Here is a 24,811-nt window from a genome sequence, read left to right as displayed (position 1 = left end):
GCTTTTTTATTTTTTTTTTTAACAAAGAATGCAAATTTAAAGGATACGTATTATCAAAAAAAAGACTAATTGTTTGTACTTAGGGCTGCCGTTATCGATTATTTTAGAACTCGATTAATCGATGAACTAGTTAGTTCGAATAATTGAGCAATCGGATAAGGAACATAAAAAATTAAAACACCTGAGCTGAGCCTCAAATGGTATAAAAAAATGAACAAATTAATGAGCCAACCATAGACGGTACGACAAAAGAACAACTGGCTAACTTACATGGCAAAAGTCCGCTAGCTTAAATGCTATAAAATGCTAACTTTTAAAAAAAAAAATTTTTTTTTTTTTTTACAATGCTCTGAACAAATGGTTCAGACACATATTCCCACAAAAAACAGCTAAATATACATATAAAATAAATTACAAATGCATTAAAAAAAAAAAAAAAAAAAACTTTGCTTATGTTGGTCTTAACAGAGAGCAGCTGGATTCACCCATGTGAAATGAGGAAGACTAGAGGGCAGCTTATCCACCTAAATCAATAAAATTCAATGCAAACACTTTCAAAATAAACCATTACAACACCACTTTAATTAAACGAATACTCGAAGCAGCAAAATTTAATTAGAATCTTTTTTCCTAATCGCATACTCTAGTTAATCGATTAATCGTTGCAGCACTTCTTGTATTTGAATAGTTGAGTCTCTTGTGCGCACGCAACAAGTGTCAAAATACTTTGTTGCAGGCCGTCTTGTAGATTTTTCGGTTGTGACTGAGTTAAATTACATAAATGTCTTGAGATACAGGTGACAATGACGTACCCCATACCCCCAACAACATTTGCATCTTCTTTTGTTGTGACTGATGGTAGCTATGCATGAAATGATAAAACTACCATCTACATTTTTTTTTCCTGTTCATACATCAAAAATGACTGGAATAGCGTACTGCCCGAATGCTGTTTTTAGACCGCATGGCTGCGTGACGACACCATTATAAACCGGAAGGGGGTCAACATAGACGCGCGCTCGCATACAACCCATGCTAGTACTGCTTGTTTTCTGCTGGTAATCTTTTAAAAAAAAGAACATGTCGAGTAAACACTGCTGCTATGGAACTTGTAGAAACGACTCTAGAGATTACGACATATGAAGGATGTTTTCTTCATACGTTTCCTGGAGCCAAAAACTCAAAGAAAAAACGGTGACCAATGGATCAACTTGTGCTGACGTCCAAAAGAACAGTTTAACGCCACTAAGGTGAAGCCATTCACCTTCATATGCAGTAAACATTTTGTTGGGGGCCATGGTCCTACAGATGACAATGCTGATCCATTGCCTGCCACAGCCTGCCCCGAAGAGGTAAGCCATTTTGATATTTTTATTTTTTTTAGCGTGGCGTGTTGCCGTGCTGCTTCTGTCTGACGATGAATGACCTGAAAAAATTAAAATGGTATCTGACTGCCTCTGTTTTTACCTTTTCTGTTGTAAAGAAAACAACTTTAGTAAGGGGGATGTGTAAATAAATAGAAGATTTCTTATTAATGAAAAAATTAAAAGTGTTCGTTGGCTGTTACTGAGTAGCATTTGCGATCTCTACTCAAAAATAGCAATATAAATTAAAGACAGATACACAAGAAAGCCTGCCCTTTCTTGTGTAACGTCTTCAGAAGAGGCTTCCTCCTGGGGTGACAGCCATGCACAACAATTTGATGTAGAGTGTCGCGTATGGTCTGAGCACTCACAGGCTGACCCCCCACCTCTTCAATCTCTACAGCAAAGCTGACAGCACTCATGTAACGAGTCACATGACATTTTGGAGAGAAAATGACAAGCAGTACTCAATTTGGACATTTACGGATGTACGTAGTTTCTAAGGGGTGTACTCACTTTTGTTGCCAGGGGTTTAGATATTAATGGCTATATTTTGAGAGTTATTTTGAAGGGACAATAAAGGGCCAGAATATAAGACCGCCCTGATTATAAGACAACCCCCTCTTTTTCAAGACTCAAGTTTGAAATAAGACTTTTTGAACACCAATTTTTTATACAGAAAATAATTACAGTACATCCGAAGCAAATGATTATATTAATATATTTGAGAGAACAAGCATGTTATTTTGCCTCATTCAAATCTTAATATCTGAACATTTAAATTTGTAAACTAAAGTGCAATCACATTCGTAAATGAATGGCTTCTGGTTTTTGAAATGTAAATAAACCAATCTATTGTGATAAAGCAACAAAATTTGAATAACTGCATTAACCATCAAAGTGAAGTCTAACTGTAACTGTAGTTTTGAAACAAATCTGAATAAGGAAAAACATTGCAATAAAATAATGCAAACTGGTTAAACTAAAAAGAGTAGCTGAGATCTGGCATGACAGAACATCGCTTCAATGATATCTGACGCCATCTAGCGTCGTGAATGCGGAGAGTAGCTGAGATCTGTCATGACAGAACATCGCTTCAATGACATCTGGCCCCATCTAGTGTCGTGAATGGGTATAATGTCTAGACCGCGAAATATAAGACGACCCCTTCTTTTTCAGCGTTATTTTAATGCAAAAAACACCGTCTTATATTTGGGCCAATAAGGTAAATCTATTATATAAGCTGCGCACAGACTATTCATTGTGTCAAAGTGTCATTTTGTCACTGTTGTCTCATGAAAAAATATACTTAAATATCTGCAGAAATGCGAGGGGTGTACTCACTTTTGTGATACACTGTAAGTCGAGTCAAAGGTTGTTCCGTGAGGGCGTGGCAAAAACGGCCAAGGCAACCAAGCAGATCACTGGCAGGTGGCAACCAATCTACGATCCAAGTTTAATGAGTCAACTTGCAGCCTCGAGTCATTAGCCACGTTTACATGCTGACTTTTATTCATAGCGATTCAAATCATTCCGAATGGAAATTTCAGATCAGCTGTTTACATGTCACATCATCTATTCCGATCCAGCGTTTACATGTGACTGCCTTTATTCCGAAAGGATGTTTGACAACTGCCGTCTGACATGCGCAGATTAATCAAAACAAAGTGTCACGTTGCAAAACATGGAGATCGATCGTCAGAGTGCTGCTGTTTTAACTTTAACCCACTTGTTGTGTTTGTGGGGTAGTATCCGCTTCTGCTGTTTTGCTCTTTTGCCTTGTAGTAGCCGGTTTTCCACCGGTTTCTAATCTGGTCAACGCTCCGGTCTATTCCGGCTTAGTGTAACCTCTCGTGAACTTTTTTAAATAGTTCACTGTTCCTCGTTTTACGCCCGTCTAAGCGAGCAATTATATTCAATTCTTTTAAAGTTTGAATTAAATTAGGGCTGTCAAACGATTAAAATTTTTAATCGAGTTAATTACAGCTTAAAAAATAATTAATCGTAATTAATCGCAATTAATCGCAATTCAAACCATCTATAAAATATGCCATATTTTTCTGTAAATTATATATATATTCTGTAAAATAAATTGTTGGAATGGAAAGATAAGACACAAGATGGATATATACATTCAACATACGGTACATAAGGACTGTAGTGGGCATTTCACTCTACTGTCATTTAAATCTGTCTATGCTGTCCTCACTCCGAAGCGTCCACTTTTTCCAAAGCTAGACAGCTAGTGAACGACGCCTTAATAATTAGACTTCTTCCTTTTTCATCTGATTTATTAATAAAATGGCCTCAAACCATTGTCCTCTTTAGACCGTCGTAAAACTACAAAATAAAAGTACACAAGCATTGCATTAGCAACAACGTTAGCTTAGCACGCTATACAGGTTCACTAAACATAAACAAAAAGCGTCTCATACAAAAAATATAACATTTCGCTTACTAACATAATATGTACATTCTTTACAACAACCATACTTACGGACAAATCTTGTCCAAGGATCATATAAGCACAACATTATCAGCCCGAGACGTCGTGCAGCCATAATGAAGAAAGAAAAGAAGAAAATAATAAACCATGTCGCAAAGCGACCACAAGAGTTCGCTGTTGGACAGCGCAAAAAGCCTTGCTGTAAAACTTACCAAAAGGCAGAATACTTTCTGAGCGGGACATGTGCGTTAATTGCGTCAAATATTTTAACGTGATTAATTAAAAAAATTAATTACCGCGCGTTAACGCGATAATTTTGACAGCCCTAAATTAAATACAGTCTTTCCGCCGGACTCCAATTAGGTGCGCTGTGCTTGGAAGCCATGTTGCAAGTGACGTTACTTACGTCACAAAGTGACGTCACCACGTCAGTACGGAGCATGTGCAGAAAGAACGCAACCAGACACCATTCCGCTTCCCTGTTTACATGATATAATTTTACTTCTAATCGGTTTGGGAAAAGAAATATTCCACCCCTGTGAATCGGAATGAAATCCATTCGGTTTGGGCCTGTTCATTCCGAATGAGGTGTTTATATGGAACACATTTATTCGGTTTGAACAAATATTCCGATTGTAATTGGAATATTTGGCTCCATGTAAACGTGGCAAGTGTCTCACGAGTCGAGTCGGGTCTCGGACCCTCCCAGCTTAAGCCAATCAAGTATGAGTTTGCGTTTTTTTTCTTCAAGTCCGAGTCGAGTTGCGAGTCATCAAAATGGCAACTCGAATCGAATCGAGGCCCTGTGACTCGAGTCCAATTGTCTGGAAAAATGTAACTACATTTTCTTTTTCTTTTCTTTTTCACTTTCTACATCATATATTTAACTTTTTTACAGGGGTTGTCTGTAACGTAATAGAGGGGGGGGGTTACTGTATTCCCCATAAGGAAAAATGCATCCCAGACGGATTGTGATTTGCCATCGCAGTCCCACTGTAACAATATTTTTCACTGATGTATTGCCGCAAAGACAAAGTACGAGCATTAGCAGTCCTTGTTTTGTAAGGCTCAGCACGTTTTCCACGATACCAACACAAACACACATGCGAGCGCACTGTGTGTCCACCCACCAACATTATCTCATGTGCTTGTTAATGGGGGACAGCTCACACAAGTGAAAAATCTCCCGCCCCGTGCAGAGATTTGTTCCCACCCCGCCGACATCAATCGATGCTCCTGTAATTTTTCCGACCTTTGTGGTGGGGCGGGGGATTTTTGTTGCCCCCAAGTCGTTGATGCGCTTTTAAAATGTATGTTGCGCTATTTGCCTTCGAGCGATGTACTCGCACATAAAACAAGAGAAGAAAAACAACAAGTGGAGTTGGAAGCGAAGGGGGATTTGCCCCCCCAAAAAGGAAGCGGACCCCTGAGGGAATACATTTACTGGCCTAGAATCAGCTGTCAGGATTTGATACATTCACAAGTTTTGTAGCGATTAATCTAGACAAATAAATGCATTTGTGGGCATCTCCTACATACCTGTGTGTGTTTGTAAGTAGGGGGGTTAGCATGCTGTCGCTAACTCAGTGGGCCGGCAGGTAAGTAGGAGACAGAGCGGAGTAATCACGCCGCCCGCAGCCCGGTGGCACAAACATCTCACACTCACACACACACTCGACTGCAATCGTTCATTTCCCTAATGATCTGCACAGCAGCAGGCGACGATGGCTATATTCCCGGTGGACAATTCCGGAAAGTTTTCCGAGAGACCAGCTGCACCTGTGGATGTTGTCTCCGTACTGAAAACACTTTGGGTTGCTTTGTTTTTTGGCAAGTGACTTTTTCAGGTAATTAAAAAAAAAAATAATACTTGAAATACTACAGCAAGTGACTTAAAATGATAGCAGACCATATTTTGGACACAGACCCATCCAAAAAAGTTACAGAAAATGCATAATAATGAAATTAGATTCAAATTATTTTTATTATTATTATTTTGTTTTGATTGTAATGTTTTCCTTTTATTGTGCTGTAGTTATCTGGACTTAATCTGGAGTCTTAATATTTATTTATGGTGGAAAACACAGACAAGACTGAAAAAGCAGTTTCTGCTCTTGCACTCCTCTTTAAAACAAACTGCTGCATTTTAAGCCAAAACAACCGTTGTGTTTGATAGAAAAATATGTCTATATGCTGCCATAGCAGATTCAAGGCGCATTAAGCCCCGAACTGTTTTTAATTTGCCCGTTTTACCCTGGAAACCCCCGTTTACAGACGTCGCGTAACCGTTTTTGTTTTAACCCAGCCATGAAAACAAGGTAACTAATTATATTTATTATTCAAAATGTCCGTCATTTTTAGCTTAGAATCATTAATTGATGTATAATATTTTGTTTAAAAAAAAAAACGACTTTAAAAAAATTATTCACTCGCATATTTTAAACTTTGAAACAAATTACGTCACAATGAAAAATTTGGCGTCTGTAAAAAAGTCACAGATATCTACCTCATAACTATCGCTTAATTGTATTTCTTTTTTTGTTACTGTCGCATTTTCCCCGATATATTAGATGATAAATAATCAATCCAAACAAAGAAAAATCGAAGAAAAAAACGTTTAAAAGGCTAAATGTATGAAAAAGAAAATCTCGACCCCTCTTTGATGTCTGCGATTTCTGCATCGCGACCCTTGTTATATGACCAGGTTTCACCCATAAAATCCCCAAAAAATCAGGATGTGGCCATTCACAGCTGTGTCTTGACACTCAGTGATAGATGCGACATGGAGTTTTTGGATCGAAACAAGGTAAGTACGCGATAATATCTTGTTAAAGTTGTGGCGTGTGTAATTCTGCTTTCGCGTGCTGTCACCTCCAGATAGGGTTTTGCTGTTTAAAAAACTTTTTTTTTTTTTTTTTTTTTCAAAAAATGCCCTCCTGTCCAAATTTTTTCTTCTCTTCCCCCAGCGAAATTGAGATTTTTAAGCTTTCTAATGATGTATCACACATGCATATCAGACAATTTTGAAATTTGGCCAAATTGGGGGTCTCAGAGCGAAACTTCAAGTCACCTGAGTGTTTTCCGCCTTATACAGGTACTCCTACATTTACTAAATGTTACGTTTCGTTTGTCCTGTTAAAAACTTAACACATTTTAGGTTTGCGCTGCTACGGTTTTAACGATATTACACATTTTTATTTTTTACTGATGGCGTCACCACCACAAACAAATGCTTTTTTATCAATAGAGTGATCCCTAATTTTCTGCAGGTTAATGGGGACCCCCCCCCCATCCGTGAAAAAGAGGTGGAGCTTATTTACATTAAAAAAAAAAAAAAAATGATAATGATTCGTGATTTTTTGGGGGTGTGATCAATGTATTTATTCAGATTTAGCATTGGAAAGATACATATATGAAATGTTTTACCCCCCCCAAAGTATAATTTAAATTAAAAAAAAAAGTTTTAAACATATTACTGTCCCACCAAATTATTTTTAAACAAGAATAACGTAATAAGTAACGTTTCTCACCTATAGACCCCAATCACATGACGTCACAACTCCGCCCCCCTGACTGGAGCCGCCATATTGTCCGTCAGCTCGTCGTGTTTATGCTACGTACACGCTTCCTATTGCGGCGTGTTTTTCTGCTCGTTAACATTAATAATCAAAATGGTGAAGGCGTGTGTGGCGGTTGGACTTGAAGTTCTACCGTATTCCGAGAGACCCGAAGAGGAGAGCGAGATGGACTGCTGCAATTCGATGAGAAAACTGGGCACCAAACGATCACCACAGACTATTTAGTAGTCATTTTATACCTGGTAAGATGCATTTAATATATATTTAGAGGGTTTTGGGCTGACAACCACAATTAAGATTATTGCGAGGCAACTCGCCGACAACATACAGTTTCAAATTCAAGATGTTTATTTCTTCCGCCATCATTATTTTTTTTAATTAGACCCGAGCGTTTACTTCACAGCAACACGGGATCAAGCGAGATTTGCGACAACGCAGCCATATTGGAAGCACGTCTGCATCACAGGACATTTAAACTTAAAACGGCAAATACAATTCAACTACGAGTGCCAAAGATGGAAAAAAGTAAGGAAAACTTACCAGTTCGATACAGAGACAAACTTGTTACCACGGCGAAGGACAGATATGTGAGCAAACTTAAGGATGTGAACAATGTTGACCCTTACGAGCAAGCTGAACACAAATGGAATAAAGATGTCGGCAAGCTTCCACCACTACGCGAAATGGACATCATGCTGTATTTAGTGTTTGGTGTAAGTTACTACACTCATCAGCAATTCCGAAATTACAAATCGCTACAAAGCTACGAACAGTTTTGCTGCGGATGGGTGCAGGACCTGCACGTTATGACTAGCAAACAGCAACAGCATCGTTCTTGCAAAGTTAGGCAATGTGTGTTTACATTTTCATTGTCATGAACATCTGAATTTGTTCTGCGCTAAGCTGTGATAGTTAAGTGACAAATCAATGCTGTGTTTTAGTAAACAGATTTACCTTGCTCAATGTTCCCATGCCATTCTTCAACGTTTGGTAAGTTCAGATATGACCTTTCCCTCGCCTTTTCTCCATGTAGGGATCCGGAAGAAACTCAATGGGGTTCCGTCGAGCTGTACATTCTCCTTTCTATTCAATCGGTTGTTGCAATTCTTTACCGAACAATAATTTCCAACCATTTTTAAAGAGCGACCTGTGTCGAAATGCCTCACTGTTTATGTTTCCCGGAGTTCTGACACCGAACTTCCTGCTTCCAACATGGCGATAGGGGCGGAAACATCGCGAGTGCCAGGTCATACGCTCGAGCCTAGTAATATTTAGCTGGTACCAAGTGAAAGAAGCTGGCCTCGTCTACGGATCATCAGTTAAACAGGGGTGTCCAAACATTTTGCAAAGGGGGCCAGATTTGGTATAGTAAAAATGTGGGGTGCTACCGTGGCTGATTTACGTAGAACAATATATTTGAACAAATTTTAGCAAGCCCTACTGTGTGTCACATTTGCTTTATTTTTTTTTTTTTAATTCATAATTTCAACAATCTCGCCTTTGTGGCGTTCTCTTTCGACACTCGGGCTCTTGCGAAATACTGCTACTGTGAAATTAAGTTGCTATAATTTCTCGCTGCGTATCTTCCCTGTAATGTTGTCGTACATGTCAGCGTGTCTTGTTCGGTAATATCATTATCGCGTCACATCGAACTCTTTGAAAACAGCGACTGTCTCTTTGCAAATGAAGCAGACACAGTTGTTGCGTGTTTTATTGAAGAAATAGTCCAATATCCACCGATCCTTGAAGCGTTGGCCATCGCAGTCAACTTTTTTTTTATTGATTGTCGCCATTTTAGAAAATTGGAAGTAAAGGGTCACACGGGGTAATGTTGCTTAGAGTGCTGCTCTTAAAGTTTTTCAAAGTTTCGTGAGAATAGGCTGAGTTTCTGTGGACAAGATACTTGTAGATATCAGGGTAGCAGATGTCAGGCAGAGACGGCGAAGACAGCGGGTCGAAAAATATCGATTTAGGCATCAAATATGGATCTGGCGAATGGATCAACTGAAGCCTTTCCACATAACGCCTTTTATGCAACACATCCAATGAGTTTACAGCGTCTGAAAGCACCGGGGCTTCCATGAATTGCACTATAAATTGCACGATAAATTGAGACCATTGAGAGAATACGGACACACAATGACGGACAATATGGAGGCACAATACAGCGACACGTCATTGTGTGACGTTGGTGATTGGGGTCTATACACACACAATGAGTCGCCACACCACACTACCGCTAGTGTTTAACGAGCTCAACGAGCTCAGACATTCAGTGCCTTTCAAGATAGGCAAGATATGCATTTTTTTGGTTGGAATAACTATGAAATGGAGAAAAAACAGCCAGGTTTGAGTGTCAGATTTGTTTACTACAAGTAAATTTAGTCATTACTGCAGTCATTTTCATTTTTTGGCACGGTCACCATTTCATAGCACCTTTAACATTCATATTATTAATCATCATATTTTTCAATTAGCTAAATGACGGTTTGTATCTTGAAAGTCCTCGGAGTCACTTATATATCAAGCACCCAATGTAATTGGGAGATACAACTATCTCAAAGTAAAGATTGTTTTCATATTGATTTCAGTTGATCAAATTGGGAGTGTATCGTCGTCAATGGCAGTGAATGAGTTAAAAAAAGAGGGAGACTACTAAAAAAAAAAACTACTAAAAAAAAAAAAAAAATCCTTCCACGCATTCAGGCAAATATCAGGCCGGCCACAGAGGCAAGGTGGCCCTGGGTGACCATTAGGATGCAGCGAGCGGCGTCTCGGCACAAGACGCCATCTCCACGCGGAAAAGGTCACCTCCACTCCCTCCGCGGGTAAATACGCAGACGTATACAAATGCGGTCGCGTGGTGGTGAAATGGCTCACCTTAAGAAGGCATTAGGCTCCTCTTTCCACTGAACTTCACATCCCTCGCCTCCATTAAACTTAACTCCTGGCATTTCAACCTCAGCGCTAAATAGAGGCGCGCTATGCAAAAAGCTGTGAATCAGACAATTTGGTTGATAATTGGACACCCCAAAAAGACAAACTGCCATTTAACTGTATACACTGGCTTTCTGGGGTTAACCCTGTAAATTCACATCCAAAAGTCAATCGCAGTTTGTTTTAATGACTCAAGTGTCGCAAATATGCACTTTTTGAAAGGCATTTGATTGAACATACAACAATAATGAACCTGTTAGGTTAGCCGTTAAGCTAACTTACTAGTTTTCTCTAAGGAGCCTTAAAAATGGCAATAGCTAACATGAAATAATTGCTTCAAACCAAAGTCTGTCTTCTTAGGCATTACAGATTGAGACTTGTGTTACTACTTGTGATAGGAAAGACTACCAAACCTGAGAGACACTACTCTAAAACAGCCACTTCTCAGAAAAATGACAGATTAGCTTCCTTTTTTTCAGGTACGGCTTTTTAGGAGTTTACTTATGACAGACATCTTCTGAAAAAAGTGAAACTGGGTTTAGACGCTATTTTTTTTCCCCTCCAAAAGGAATTAATCACACATTATGAAGTTGCCCACGATAGCTTCCAAATGTAATTTTTTTTCCCAACTAGTATTGATCGAGAGCTCTACCAAATCACATTCAAAAACAAACAAAACAAAAAAAAATAATATGACACACATAAGTGAGCCCACTAACACGACCAAATGTATATTTTTTACAAGATGACAAAAAAAATGCAATTTGATGTCATTACATGAATTTTAAAATTTGGTCTCAATTGGAGACTACATTGATATTACAGATGTGACCAAAAATTCAGCGCCTTAAAGTTTCGGCGGAAAACAGCTAAAATTACATTTTGGGTTTTTGGTTAAAATACCGAAGGTTTACCACCGAATAGTGTGAAGAACCGTAGTCCTCTTGTGATGACGCAATAAAAAACATGGCAAGAAGCAAAGTTGCTTCTCGTCCCACATCACATCGAGTATAGTGCATTTGAGCCCTTGTGTGAGTAGTTTGGAGTTTAGTCAAGCGAGCAGTATACAAATAAAGAAGCATTTAAATGCATGCATGTGTATTTATATATACAGTATATGTGTGTGTGTGTCAATTTTCTGGGGGAAGAAAATTTTTGAACAGTAGCGCATTAAAAAAAAAAAAAAAATTAAATAGCAAAACTCTAACTGGAGATGAGAGCACGCAAGAGCATAATTAAAGATGCCATCATTTTAACAAGATATTATCCCATACTTACCTCTTTTTGATCCAGAAACTCCATGTAGTGTGTCAAGACACATCTGTGAATGGCCACAGCTGGATTTTGGGGGGATTTTAGGATGAAACATGGTAATATAGCAAGGGTCGCGATGCAGAAATCGCAGCCATCAAGGAGTAATCGAGATTTTCATTTTCATATTGTTACTCTTAAACATTTTTTTTCAACTTTTCTTTGTTTGGATCGATTATTTATCATCTATAATATTGGGGAAAATGGGACAGTCGCGAAAAAAATACATTTAAGTGATAGTTATGAGGTAGATATCCGTGACTTTTTTACAGACGCCAATTTTTTCATTGTGACGTAATTTGTTTAAAAGTTTAAAATATGCGAGTGAATAATTTTTTAAAGTGTTTTTTTTTTAACTAAATATTAGACATCAATTAATGATTCCAAGCTAAAAATGACAGACATTTCGAATAATAAATACGATTTCTTACCTTTTTTTTATAGCTAGGTTGAAACAAAAGCGGTTGCGCAACGTCTGTAAACAGGGGTTTCCAGGGTAAAACGGACAAATTAAAAATAGTTCGGGGGCTTATTGCACCATGCATCTGCTATGGCAGCATATAGACATATTGTTCTATGAAACACAACAGTTCTTTTGGCTTAAAATACAGCAGTTTATTTTAAAGAGGGGTGCAAGAGCAGAAACTGCTTCATCAGCCTTGTCTGTGTTTTCCACCATGTATATATGGTATGATTTTTTTTTTTTTTTAAATAATTTATTTGTATTTTACTGGGGTTCATAAGTATTGTACCCCTGAGAATCAGCAATAATTATGACAGTTGTCAGTCTACCTTAAAAAAGTCCACCTTTACCCCATGAGTAACCACCCACCCACCACCCGTTTGAGCTCTTTATTGTCACCTGTGCACCCCACAGTCAGTCATTGTCTAACTGCTACCATGGTCAAGACCAGAGAGCTTTCGAAAGACGCCAGAGAAAAAATTGTTGAGCTCCACAAAGCTGGAAAAGGCTATGAGACAATTGGAAAGCAGCTTGGTAAGAATAAATCTACAGTTGCACCAATTGTTAGAAAATGGACAAGGCTAAACATGACTGATAATCTACCTCGGACTGGGGCTCCATGTAAAATCTCTCCTCGTGGGGCATCACTGATGATGAAAAAATTGATAGCTCAGTTTAGAACTACACGGCAAGAGCTGGTCAATGACTGAAGAGAGCTGGATGCACAGTTTCAAAGGCTACTGTCGATAGAACACTACGGTACAATGTTTTAAAATCATGCATTGCTCAGAAGGTTACCCTGTTGAACCTTGTACATGTAAAGGCCCGTCTGAAGTTTGCCAGGGACCATCTCAATGATGTAGAGTGGTCGTGGGAGAAAGTCATGTGGTCAGATGAGACTTCTTGGTGCAAGCATTACTCGCCATATGTGGAGGAAAAAGAAGGATCAGTACAATCCCAAGAACACCATCCCCACTGTGAAGTATGGGGGTGGAAACTTCATGCTGTGTGGCTGTTTTTAGGCAAAGAGGACAGGACGACTGTATTGTATAAAGCAGAGGATGAAAGGTGAAATGTATCGTCAGATTTTGAGACACAACCTTCTTCCCTCAGTCAGAGACTTGAAGAAGCACAGAGCCAAGTTGACCAAGGTGTGGCTGCGTAAAAAACATATCGAGGTACTGGAGTGGCCTAGCCAGTCTCCAGACTTCAATCCAAGAGAAAATCTTTGGATGGAGCTGAAATTTCGTGTTTCTCAACGACAGCCCCGAAACCTAACAGATCTAGAGAAGATTTGTGTGGAGGAATGTGCCAAAATCCCTGTTTCCATATGTAAAAACCTGGTGAAGAACTACAGAAAGCGTCTGACCTCTGTAAATGCAAACAAATGCTTCTGCAGTAAATATTAGCAGTGATTTTCTCAGGGGTACAATACTACAGTGCACTGTGCTGTAATTCCAAGTGGTTGCTTGAATTGGATGTGGAGTTTTTAGCGGTCGACAGTGTTTGTGATCCAGCGCAAAATTTGCAATACACGGTGATATTTTTGTCATCTTGACAGGACAAAAATGTGAAGTTATGGCTGTATTTCAAGTGAGCAAATGCAGCGGTTTGTGGTATCTCTCCTGCCTCTTTCATTGTTCGCATCCTGACAAGGTAGCTAGACAATGCTGTTTTGGCCACAGACTTTTGTAATTTTTGCAGTCACTATGGAGATGATTACCAGCATAATTGATTTGGTCATGATCACTGGAAAGTAAGATTTTGAAAAATGTGGTTTAAGAACTATCTGTATTGAGTTTTGTGAAATATTTTTCTCATAAAAGGGTATATTCTTAAATTGTGAAATACATGGCTGTCATTCTTCATCACTATTTCACTGAAAAAGGGTGAAATAAAACTTTCATCCTCAACTCTGAGCACAGTCAACAGAGCTTTGTGCCAGTACTATTGCAATGCAACAGAGCATATCGGGGGTGACACTGATTGACCAACAGCTCATCTCGTTGGACTTGAGTTGTGAGTCAAGTGTTTTTCGGTCCCCTCCAGGTTCACCGTCAGGTTCAAGCGCCCAGCGGGCCCCGCCAGCCTCGCTGCTGTCAAGCCGCATCCAACTGGGAGCCTAACCCGTGTTGTCAGTGCCCTGCGTCCACTACAAAACACACCTGAACTTGGGCACGCCTTGCAATCTGCCCCCCACAGCGTAGCCGGATTGTTGCAGGGGGTGTGCAGTGATGGGCGGGGGAGAGGATTAGGTCATACTACAGCACGCAGGTTGGTTTTGTAAAACATCGCTTTGACATGGGGGAGTAGAATTTGTTGAACATGGTTTATCCGATTTATTATTTTGTAGAGAAAACCTGGAATTTCACTATTTGTTGTTTTTGAAGTGTTTTTTTTTTTTTTTTTTATTGTCGGTGTCCCAGAAATAGAGGCGAATTTAAATCCCACTTTTCAGACGTTAAACAAATCTACATACAAAATACCAAAAGTTTCTGAGTGAATTCACATGTCCTGAGACCAAAAAAAAAAAAAAAAAAAACCTAGGTGAAAAGAATTCTTAAAGAATTTTTTTAAAATACCACATAAAATCTGCAGTACCCCCTAAAATGCCATTTTTCTCTTGTGCCAACCCCATGACAAAATTTTATCTCATATACAGTCATGTTAAAAAATTAGGACACCCCATTAAATTTTCAGTTCTTTATTAAGAAATGTTCACATATCATTGTCTGATCTTGTTTTTCTATATCTCTGAAAGTGAAAGTGATTTATTTGCTGGTAAACAACAAAAATGAACAATGTTTTACTCATTAAACCAAATATATCAACAAAAATGCATATTCTAACTGAGGAAAAAGTTAGGACACCCTACCACCTAATAGCTAGTGTTACCCACTTTGGCTGAAATAACTTCAATGAGTCGGCATGTACAGCCCGTTTCAAGTCACCCCACAGCATCTCAATGGGATTCAGATCAGGGCTTTGACTCTGCCAATACAGGACTCTGCATTTCTTCCTCGTCAGCCAGTCCTTGGTGGATATACTGATATGTTTTGGGCAGTGCTTAATTTGTAAATCATAAGATGCCGAAACGCAAAGTACATATGACAGCGCAGCGATGACGAGACAGGCACAGGTCCCGGAACATATGCAGAAAATGGTGCTGAAAACAACATGCATGCTTTTTGGCATGTTGAAATAACTTTTGATCCTGGCTGCTTGCTAACCAGATGCCACAAATTCCCAATTTTTATTATTTTTTTTTAAATGTCAGGGGCGTGATTTGTTGGTCCAGCTTTTCAGTGCATCAACAAAACTCCGACTCTTTCAAATGATGTTAAATTTTTATGAACAGCATGCAATTCTTGGGATTTATTCTGTAAATGTATTTATGCATATTATTATATTATTTTATACATTTTTAAAAAACGTATTTCTGTTATTATTTTATTACACGAGAGGTGCCGGATCTGCCCAAATAAGTCCCGGAACAGAGGGAGGCCAAAATCAGGAGGTGCCAGATCTTGTTTCGGCAGGATCCGGCACAAATTAACCCCTGGTTTTGGGTCAGTGTCATGTTGCAGGGTCCAGTTTTGCTTCAGCTTTAATTTTTTCGCAGATGATCTCACATGTTCCACCCTCTGATACACAATAGAATTCATGGTGGATTCTATGATGATGAGCTGGCCCGGTCCTGCTGCAGTAAAGCATTCCCAAACCATGACAGTTCCACCTCCATGCTTCACGGTTGGTATGAGGTTCTTTTCCTGATATGCTGTATTGGAGTTACGCCTGTCCTCTGTTCTGGTGTCCAAATAATTCAGTTTTAGATTCAGCTGTCCAAAGAACATTATTCCAGAAGTCCTGGTCTTTGTCTACATTCACTCTGGCAAACTTCAGTCTGTCCTTCATGTTCTTCTTGGAGAGCAAAGGTTTCCTCCATGCAAACCTCCCATGAATGTTAAATTTGCGTAGTCTCTTTCTGATTGTAGAGACATGCACTTTAAAATCAACAGGAGCAAGAGCCTGCTGTAGGTACCGTGATGACATTTTAGTGTTTTGGAGACTTTTTTTAGCATCTGCTCTCAGGGTGAACTTGCTTGGACCTGGGCATGTTGGCAATTGTTTTGAATGTCCTCCACTTGTAGACTATTTTCTCTCACTTCAACAGTCAGTCACTGTTGAAAGTATTCTGGGTTGAGGAGTGGGGCAAACTTTCTTCAGACCGATCTCAAAGACTGGTAGATGGCTACAAAAAGCGTCTTAGTGAAGTTATTTCAGCCAAAGGGGGTAACACTAGCTATGCATTTCTGTTGATATATTTGGTTTTATTAAAAAAACAATGATCATTTTTGTTGTTTACCTGCAATTAAACCACTTTTTTCCAGACATAAAGAAAAACAAGATCAGACATTGTGAACATTTCTTAATAAATAACTAAATATTTATATATTGCTACCGTATTGGCCCGAATATAAGACAGTGTTTTTAGCATTGAAATAACACTGAAAAAGAGGGGGTCGTCTTATATTCGCGGTCTAGATTTTATACTAGGGCTGTCAAAATTATCGCGTTAACGGGCGGTAATTAATTTTTTAAATTAATCACGTTAAAATATTTGACGCAATTAACACACATGCCCCGCTCAAACAGATTAAAATGACAGCACAGTGCAATGCCAACTTGTTACTTGTGTTTTTTGGAGTTTTGTCGCCCTCTGCTGGCGCTTGGGTGCAACTGATTTTATGGGCTTAAGCACCCGTGAGCATTGTGTAATTATTGACATCAACAATGGCGGGCTAATAGTTAATTTTTTGTATTGAAAATTTTACAAATTTTATTAAAACGAAAACATTAAGAGGGGTTTTAATATAACATTTCTATAACTTGTACTAACGTTTATCTTTTAAGAACTACAAGTCTTTCTATCCATGGATTGCTTTAACAGAATGTTAATAATGTTAATGCCATCTTGTTGATTCATTGTTATAATAAACAAATACAGTACTTATGTACCATATGTTGAATGTATATATCTGTCTTGTGTCTTATCTTTCCATTCCAACAATAATTTACAGAAAAATATGGCATATTTTATAGATGGTTTGAATTGCGATTAATTACGATTAATTATTTTTTAAGCTGTAATTAACTCGATTAAATTTTTTAATCGTTTGACAGCACTACATTATACCCATTTATGACACTAGATGGCGCCAAATATCATTGAAGCGATGTTCTGTCATGACAGATCTCAGCTACTCTCCCCATTCACGACGCTAGATGGCGCCAGATATCATTGAAGCGATGTTCTGTCATGACAGATCTCAGCTGCTCTTTTTAGTTTAACCAATTTTTTTATTGCAATGTTTTTCCTTATTCGGATTTGTTTCAAGACTACAGTTACAGCTAGACTTCACTTTGATGGTTAATGCAGTTATTGCAGTTTTGTTGTTTTATCACAATAGATTGGTTTATTTAGATTTCAAAAACCAGAAGCCATTCATTTACGAATGTGATTGCACTTTAGTTTACATATTTAAATGTTCAGATATTAAGATTTGAATGAGGCAAAATAACATGCTTTTTCTCTCAAATATATTGTTATAATCATTTGTTTCGGATGTACTGTAATTATTTTCTGTATAAAAATGAATTTGGTGTTCAAAAAGTCTTTTTTCAAACTTGAGTCTTGAAAAAGAGGGGCTCGTCTTATAATCAGGGCTGTCTTATATTTGGGGCCAATACGGTAATTTTTTTCACATGGCTGTACAGTAAAAGAATGAAAATTAATTTGAATTTCTCATTCGTCTCTTCGAACAGGGAGAACATGTTTTTAATGAAAAAATATTTCAAATATTTAACTATTAGTTGTGGAATGTGTGTCCGACAACATGCTTGCAACCCTGTTCACATAACCGTTTTACCATGGTTAACAGAAGAAAGCAGTGACTCACATGACAGGCTGGATTTGACAGCATCAGACAGTTTTCCAAAAGGAATGTAAATATATGTCCTTGTTTCTATTCGTCATATTTTTTTCATAAAAAACGTAGCTTTGATTGAATGTCTTGCTCAACCTCATGTAAGCCTGCTATACAGTATGTAAAATCAGAATCAGACATTTTTGTCTCCACTTGTTTAGATACATAAGTTTATCCTTAGAGGGATGTGGATTTGTCTTTGTACGATTTTTGGGGACTGTTGTCGAATTCCTTTAGTTTTCCTCCAGTCATTGACAGCAATGGCAACGAAGATGGAGCGTGTGTATTTGCAGCGGCAGCTAATCGATATTGAACGAACAAATGTTGTTAATTCAAATGTTGAAGTGTAGGCAACAGAGAAGACGTATGTTCAAAAACGGCGGTGTTGTTGTGCTGCACCGGAAACGTTCTGAGCGGAACAATCACTGTCCTTTGACGTTCAAGTCACGGAGTTTGACTTTTGGGGCGGGGGGGCACAACATGTTGATGACCCTGAAACGCAGTGTCAGCAATAAAATTAACTTAAAAGAATATTTATAATAAGCTGAAAATTAGTGTTTTTTTTGTTTTGTTTCCCATCATTCTTGAGGGGAATTCTAAATCAGGCTGCTTAGGTTACACTATACTTTTCGCCAGGATTGTCATCCATTGAATATGGTACGCCCGCCAATGTCGTGCCAATGTTATTACCCCCGTCAAAAATTGTATCCCCTGGGCGGAGCCACTGCACTGCACTGATTTGCTTGATTTCCGTGTTTTTGTGATGAGGCCATCTACGAGGGGTTACAACATGGCCCATCCATTGAAAAAAAAAAATTTATGTTGTTGTACAACGTAACATACGTACTGAACGTAAAAAAAAAAAAGGCAATGTTTTACTGTTTTACTTGTAGGATGACCATTAACTGTTATTACTGTAATTCCAGTCCTGTATGGAGTTTCTCCATAAACGTCGATGTCCGAAATATATACCGTAATTTATAAGGCGCACCCGTGTATAATGCGCACCCCAAATTTACTTGTAAAATCTAGGGAAAATTATTGTACCTGTGTATAACGCGCACCCTAATTTTAGCACCAATAAATAGAATACAAGAAAACAGAGCTTGTGTCCAGATACAGAAATGTCAGGTTACTGACTGGTGAAACACAGCACAAGCATAGCACATTGGTAGTTCAAAACATTACCGTAAACTGACAATATGTACCGTAATTAGGACTGTCAAACGATTAGAATTTTTAATCGAGTTAATTACAGCTTAAAAATCAATTAATTGTAATTAATCGCAATTCCAACCATCTATAAAGTATGCCATATTTTTCTGTAAATTATTGTTGGAATGGAAAGACACAAGACGGATATATACATTCAACATACGGTACATAAGTACTGTATTAGTTTATTAAAACAATAAATCAACAAGATGGCATTAACATTATCAACATTCATTTATAGCTATCCATGGATAGAAAGACGTGCAGTTCTTAAAAGATAAATGTTAGTACGAGTTAAAGAAATGTTATATTAAAACCCCTCTTAATGTTTTTGTTTATTAAAATTTGTAAAATTTTCAATCAAAAAATAAAGTAATAGGTCGCCATTGTTGATGTCAATAATTACACCATGCTCATTCATGGTGCTGAAAGCCATAAAATCAGTTGGACCCAGCGTCAGCAGAGGGCGCCAAACACCAAAAAAGAAGTAACAAGCGGACATAACACTCTGGTGTCTGTTTGAGCGGGGGATGTGCGTTAATTGCGTCAAATATTTTAACGTGATTAATTTAAAAAATTAATTCCCGCCCGTTAACGCGATAATTTTGACAGCCCTAACGGTAATAATATGATCTGACAACTTCTTCAACTTACCAGAAACCAGGAGAAAACAAAACAGATGTGAATTCTCTGCTGAGGCTGTTGTATAACTTACTGCCCTCCAGTGGCCAGTTTTATTGCTTAAAAATGCATTTTCAGCTTTGTGCTTTGGAGCGAAGTTGCATCAGAACTTAGAGATGTCTCTTGTGAAAAAGAACGTAAAAGACGTATAAATACGTTTTTGGGACACTGAAACAATTAAAAGTAGAACGTATTTACAGTTGTGGTCAAAAGTTTACATCCACTTGTGAAGAACATAATATCATGGCTCTCTTGAGTTTCCAGTTATTTCTACAACTCTGATTTTTCTCTGATAGAGTGATTGGAACGGATACTTCTTTGTCACAAAAAACATTCATGAAGTTTGATTCTTTTATGACTTTATTATGGGTGAACAGAAAAAAGTGATCAAATCTGCTGGGTCAAAAATATACATACAGCAGCGCTAATATTTGGTAACATGTCCCTTGGCCATTTACACTTCAATTAGGCGCTTTTGGTAGCCATCCACAAGCTTCTGGCAAGCTTCTGGTTGAATCTTTGACCACTCCTCTTGACAGAATTGGTGCAGTTCAGTTAAATTTGATGGCTTTCTGACATGGACTTGTTTCTTCAGCATTGTCCACAAGTTCTCAATGGGGTTTAAGTCAGGACTTGAAAACCTTAATTCTAGCCTGATTTAGCCATTCTATTACCACTTTTGATGTGTGTTTGGGGTCATTGTCCTGTTGGTACACCCAACTGCGCCCAAGACCCAATCTTCGGGCTGATGACGTTAGGTTATCTTGAAGAATTTGAAGGTAATCCTCCTTCTTCATTATCCCATTTACTCTCTGTAAAGCACCAGTTCCATTGGCAACACAACAGCCCCACAGCATAATACTACCACCACCGTGCTTGACGGTAGGAATGGTGTACTTGGGGTTAAAGGCCTCACCTTTTCTCCTCCAAACATATTGCTGGGCATTGTGGCCAAACAGCTCGATTTTTGTTTCGTCTGACCACAGAACTTTCCTCTAGAAGGTCTTATCTTTTTCCATGTGATCAGCAGCAAGCTTCAGTCGAGCCTTAAGGTGCCGCTTTTGGAGCAAGGGCTTCCTTCTTGCACGGCAGCCTCTCAGTCCATGGAGATGCAAAACACGCTTGACTGTGGACACTGACACCTGTGTTCCAGCAGCTTCTAATTCTTGGCAGACCTGCTTTTTGGTGATTCTCGGTTGAATCTTCACCCTCCTGACCAATTTTCTCTCAGCAGCAGGTGATAGCTTGCGTTTTCTTCCTGATCGTGGCAGTGACAAAACAGTGCCATGCACTTTATACTTACAAACAATTGTTTGCACTGTTGCTCTTGGGACCTGCAGCTGCTTTGAAATGGCTCCAAATGACTTTCCTGACTTGTTCAAGTCAATGATTCGCTTTTTCAGATCCATGTATGTATATTTTTTGACCCAGCAGATTTGATCACTTTTTCTGTTAACCCATAATAAAGTCATAAAAGAACCAAACGTCATGAATGTTTTTTGTGACAAAGAAGTATCTGTTCCAATCACTCTATCGGAGAAAAATCAGAGTTGTAGAAATAACTGGAAACTCAAGAGAGCCATGACATTATGTTTTTCACAAGTGTATGTAAACTTTTGACCACAACTGTATACGTTTTTGGGAGCAAATGAGTTAATGGTGAATATTTAGCTGAAAATCTGAAAATTGAAGGCCTATTTTTTCAGAATTTAGAGCCCAAAACGTTCTCTATATCTGGAATAACCCTTGTCTTTACGTTTGTATTCAAATCTCTTCCAGTTGCAAATGACTATGGCATCCACAATCGTCTACCCATTGTTCCTCAATTCACTTCATCCTCCCCGTCTCAAAGGAATGTCTTCGCACCCGCTGGCACCGGATCCCAACGGATGTTCCCCATGCTACGTTAAGCAGGCCCACCGTTGGCCTCTTCCAAAGGGAATTCCCAGCAGAGACAATGGGGAAGCTTACCAGGGTAAACAACAGACTCCTCCATGCCAGGCTGCCACAATACAGTAAGTGGAACACAATAGCTCAACAAGGAAAGTACGCATTCCTCTCAACCGCTTTAGATATTCACAATCAATAGCTCAACAATCAGATTCACAATATGAAATTGTGGATTTGATTTTGAAAAACAATGTCTTCAGAAAGATCTGCAAGATCTAATTGTCTGTTGCAACAACGGAAACACAAAAGTCTTGTCGAGGCAACACGGATGAATTACGTTGCGGTCGGAAGCGCGGGGAAGCCTGCTTGATGCCACCGTGATGTCAAAGCGTTTGTGAAAGGCAGCCTGATGTGAAAGGATGGTTCGCTCTTGAAATTCATATTCACTTACTGCCGCGCACGGGCGTACGGCTCTCCGAGTAATGGCTGTTTACAAGATAAAAGAAGAGGAAAAATAGCCACTCTGGCCCGCTCAGACACAAGATCCTCTTATGAAATTAGGCTGATAAAAACAGCTAGCCGTGTTCCCATGTCAGGAAAACCTTGCCCGTGAGCATTATTAATGGCATCCTTGCGGCGTGTCATTTTTCCACATCACCGACGAGCTGGCAACGGCGACGGTCGACGTTCCCTCGAGCAGGTTGAGTGTACATAAAGAGGCTAAGGTTAATTTTTGTTGGTTGCTGGTTAGGGATGGGGAGGGGAGGTATTAAAGCAATGCTGAAACAAAGCGGCGTTGGGAAAGACGTGTGGCCTTCGCTTAAACAGAGCTATAAATCAGCCACGGTGACATGAGAGAGAAAGTGAGGAGGCAGGGACAGAGGCTGGGTAGAGAGAAACATTTAGCAAAAAATAAATAACAGTTTCTTACTTCTTTACTTCCATTTTTGTCCTCTACGAATCAGGATTCTCAATTACAATGTCGACACGACCCACATTTTTAACACAAGTGAGAAAGGGACTTGGCTATGTTGCAGCAGATTAGTCATAACTACAAACCAGGGCGGATGCTGGTTTTTCAGTGAGGGGAAGCTCAAAGTGTGTCCGCCTGTGAGTGCTTTGTGAAGGTGGAGGAGCTCAGCGGCACCCGGTGCTCAGTAGGGAAAGAAACTAGAGTGCCAGAAGTCTAGTCTCCAAACACAAGCAGCTGCAGTGTATCACAAAAGTGAGTACACCCCTCGCATTTCTGCAGATATTTAAGTAGTAGTGCTCAGACCATACACCGCACTCTACATCAAACTGGTGTGCATGGCTGTCACCCCAGGAGGAAGCCTCTTCTGAAGACGGTACAGAAGAAAGCCCGGAAACAGTTTGCTGAAGACTTGTGCTTCGTTGACAATGCTGACAGAACTCCTGTAACGAGTCACATGACATTTTGGATGGAAAATGACAAGCAGTACTCAATTTGGACATTTAGGGATGTACGTTTTTTCAAAGGGGGTACTGACTTTTCTTGCCAGGGGTTTAGATATTAATGGCTATATTTTGAGGGTAAAATAAATTAACTCTATTATATAAGCTGCACACAGACTACTTTTCCATTGTGTCAAAGTGTCATTTTGTCAGTGTTGTCCCATGAAAAGATATACTTAAATATCTGCAGAAATGCGAGGGGTGTACTCACTTTTGTGATACACTGTACAATAGAATATAACACCAGAAATAGGAGCTCGATTTTTCGCTACTTGTTTTTAACAAAGAAAGTGTCGCCAGGATTATTATGAAAGTAGCAGTGTGCCAATCCATCAATTATTAGTTTTCATCGAGATTCAACACATTACGATTCATAAATGTTTAAAAATGATGATTTTTCCCTAATTACTTGACAGCCGCTGCTAGAGACAAGCTCAAGACACATCTGCCGCCTGGACACGTTAAGGGACGCACAAGGTTAGGATCGCTGCAGCGAAAGTTACTGATCGAGAGATTTACTCCTGTTCAAAAGACTCGAAAATACATTTGTGTTTGAGACAGGCAAGTTCTGGGCGGTCGCGCATTGGGTCATCTTTTGTGCGCAAGTGAGTTAACCACAGCTTAAAAATTAATGAATCGTAATTAGACGCAATTCAAACCATCTATAAAATGTGCCATATTTTTCTGTAAATTATTGTTGGAATGGAAAGATAAGACACAACACGGATATATACATTCAACATACTGTACATAAGTACTGTATTTCTTTATTATAACAATAAATCAACAATATGGCATTAACATTATTAACATTCTCTTAAAGTGATCCATGGATAGAAAGACTTGTAGTAGTTATAGAAATTTTATATCAAAACCCCTCTTGATGTTTTCGTTTTGTTAAAATTTGTAAAATTTTCAATCAAAAAATAAACTAGTAGCTTGCCATTGTTGATGTCAATAATTACACCATGCTCACTCATGGTACTAACCCATAAAATCAGTTGGACCCAAACGCCAGCAGAGGGCGCTAAACACCAAAAAACAAGTAACAAGCGGACATTACACTGTACTGTCATTTGAGTCTGTTTGAGCGGGGCATGCGCGTTAATTGCGCCAAATATTTTAACATGATTAATTTAAAAAATTAATTACTGCCTGTTAACACAATAATTTTGACAGCCCTAAAAAAAAAAAAAAAAAAAAAAAAAAAAGACAAAAATTCGGAATTGTGCATTAAGACCTGATGTATTAACCTAACCTACGTCAATGCCATGTACACAAAACAGTATACATTTAATCACCTATTTTTTTGGGCATTTTCGGGGAACCCGAGATTCGCTTGCAGTCTTACAGCCTCTGCTACAGTTTTCTAATGAAAATGGAAAACTGAAACCAAGCAGACAATTCAACACTGGCATAAGTTTTAATTTCTCACAGAGTATCTACAAATATTACACGATCCCACC

The sequence above is a fragment of the Corythoichthys intestinalis genome, chromosome 4 (assembly GCF_030265065.1).
Source record: "Corythoichthys intestinalis isolate RoL2023-P3 chromosome 4, ASM3026506v1, whole genome shotgun sequence".
In the NCBI taxonomy this organism is placed as follows: Eukaryota; Metazoa; Chordata; class Actinopteri; order Syngnathiformes; family Syngnathidae; genus Corythoichthys; species Corythoichthys intestinalis.
The sequence above is the reverse complement of the archived record's forward strand: the minus strand, read 5'-3'. Positions refer to the sequence as shown.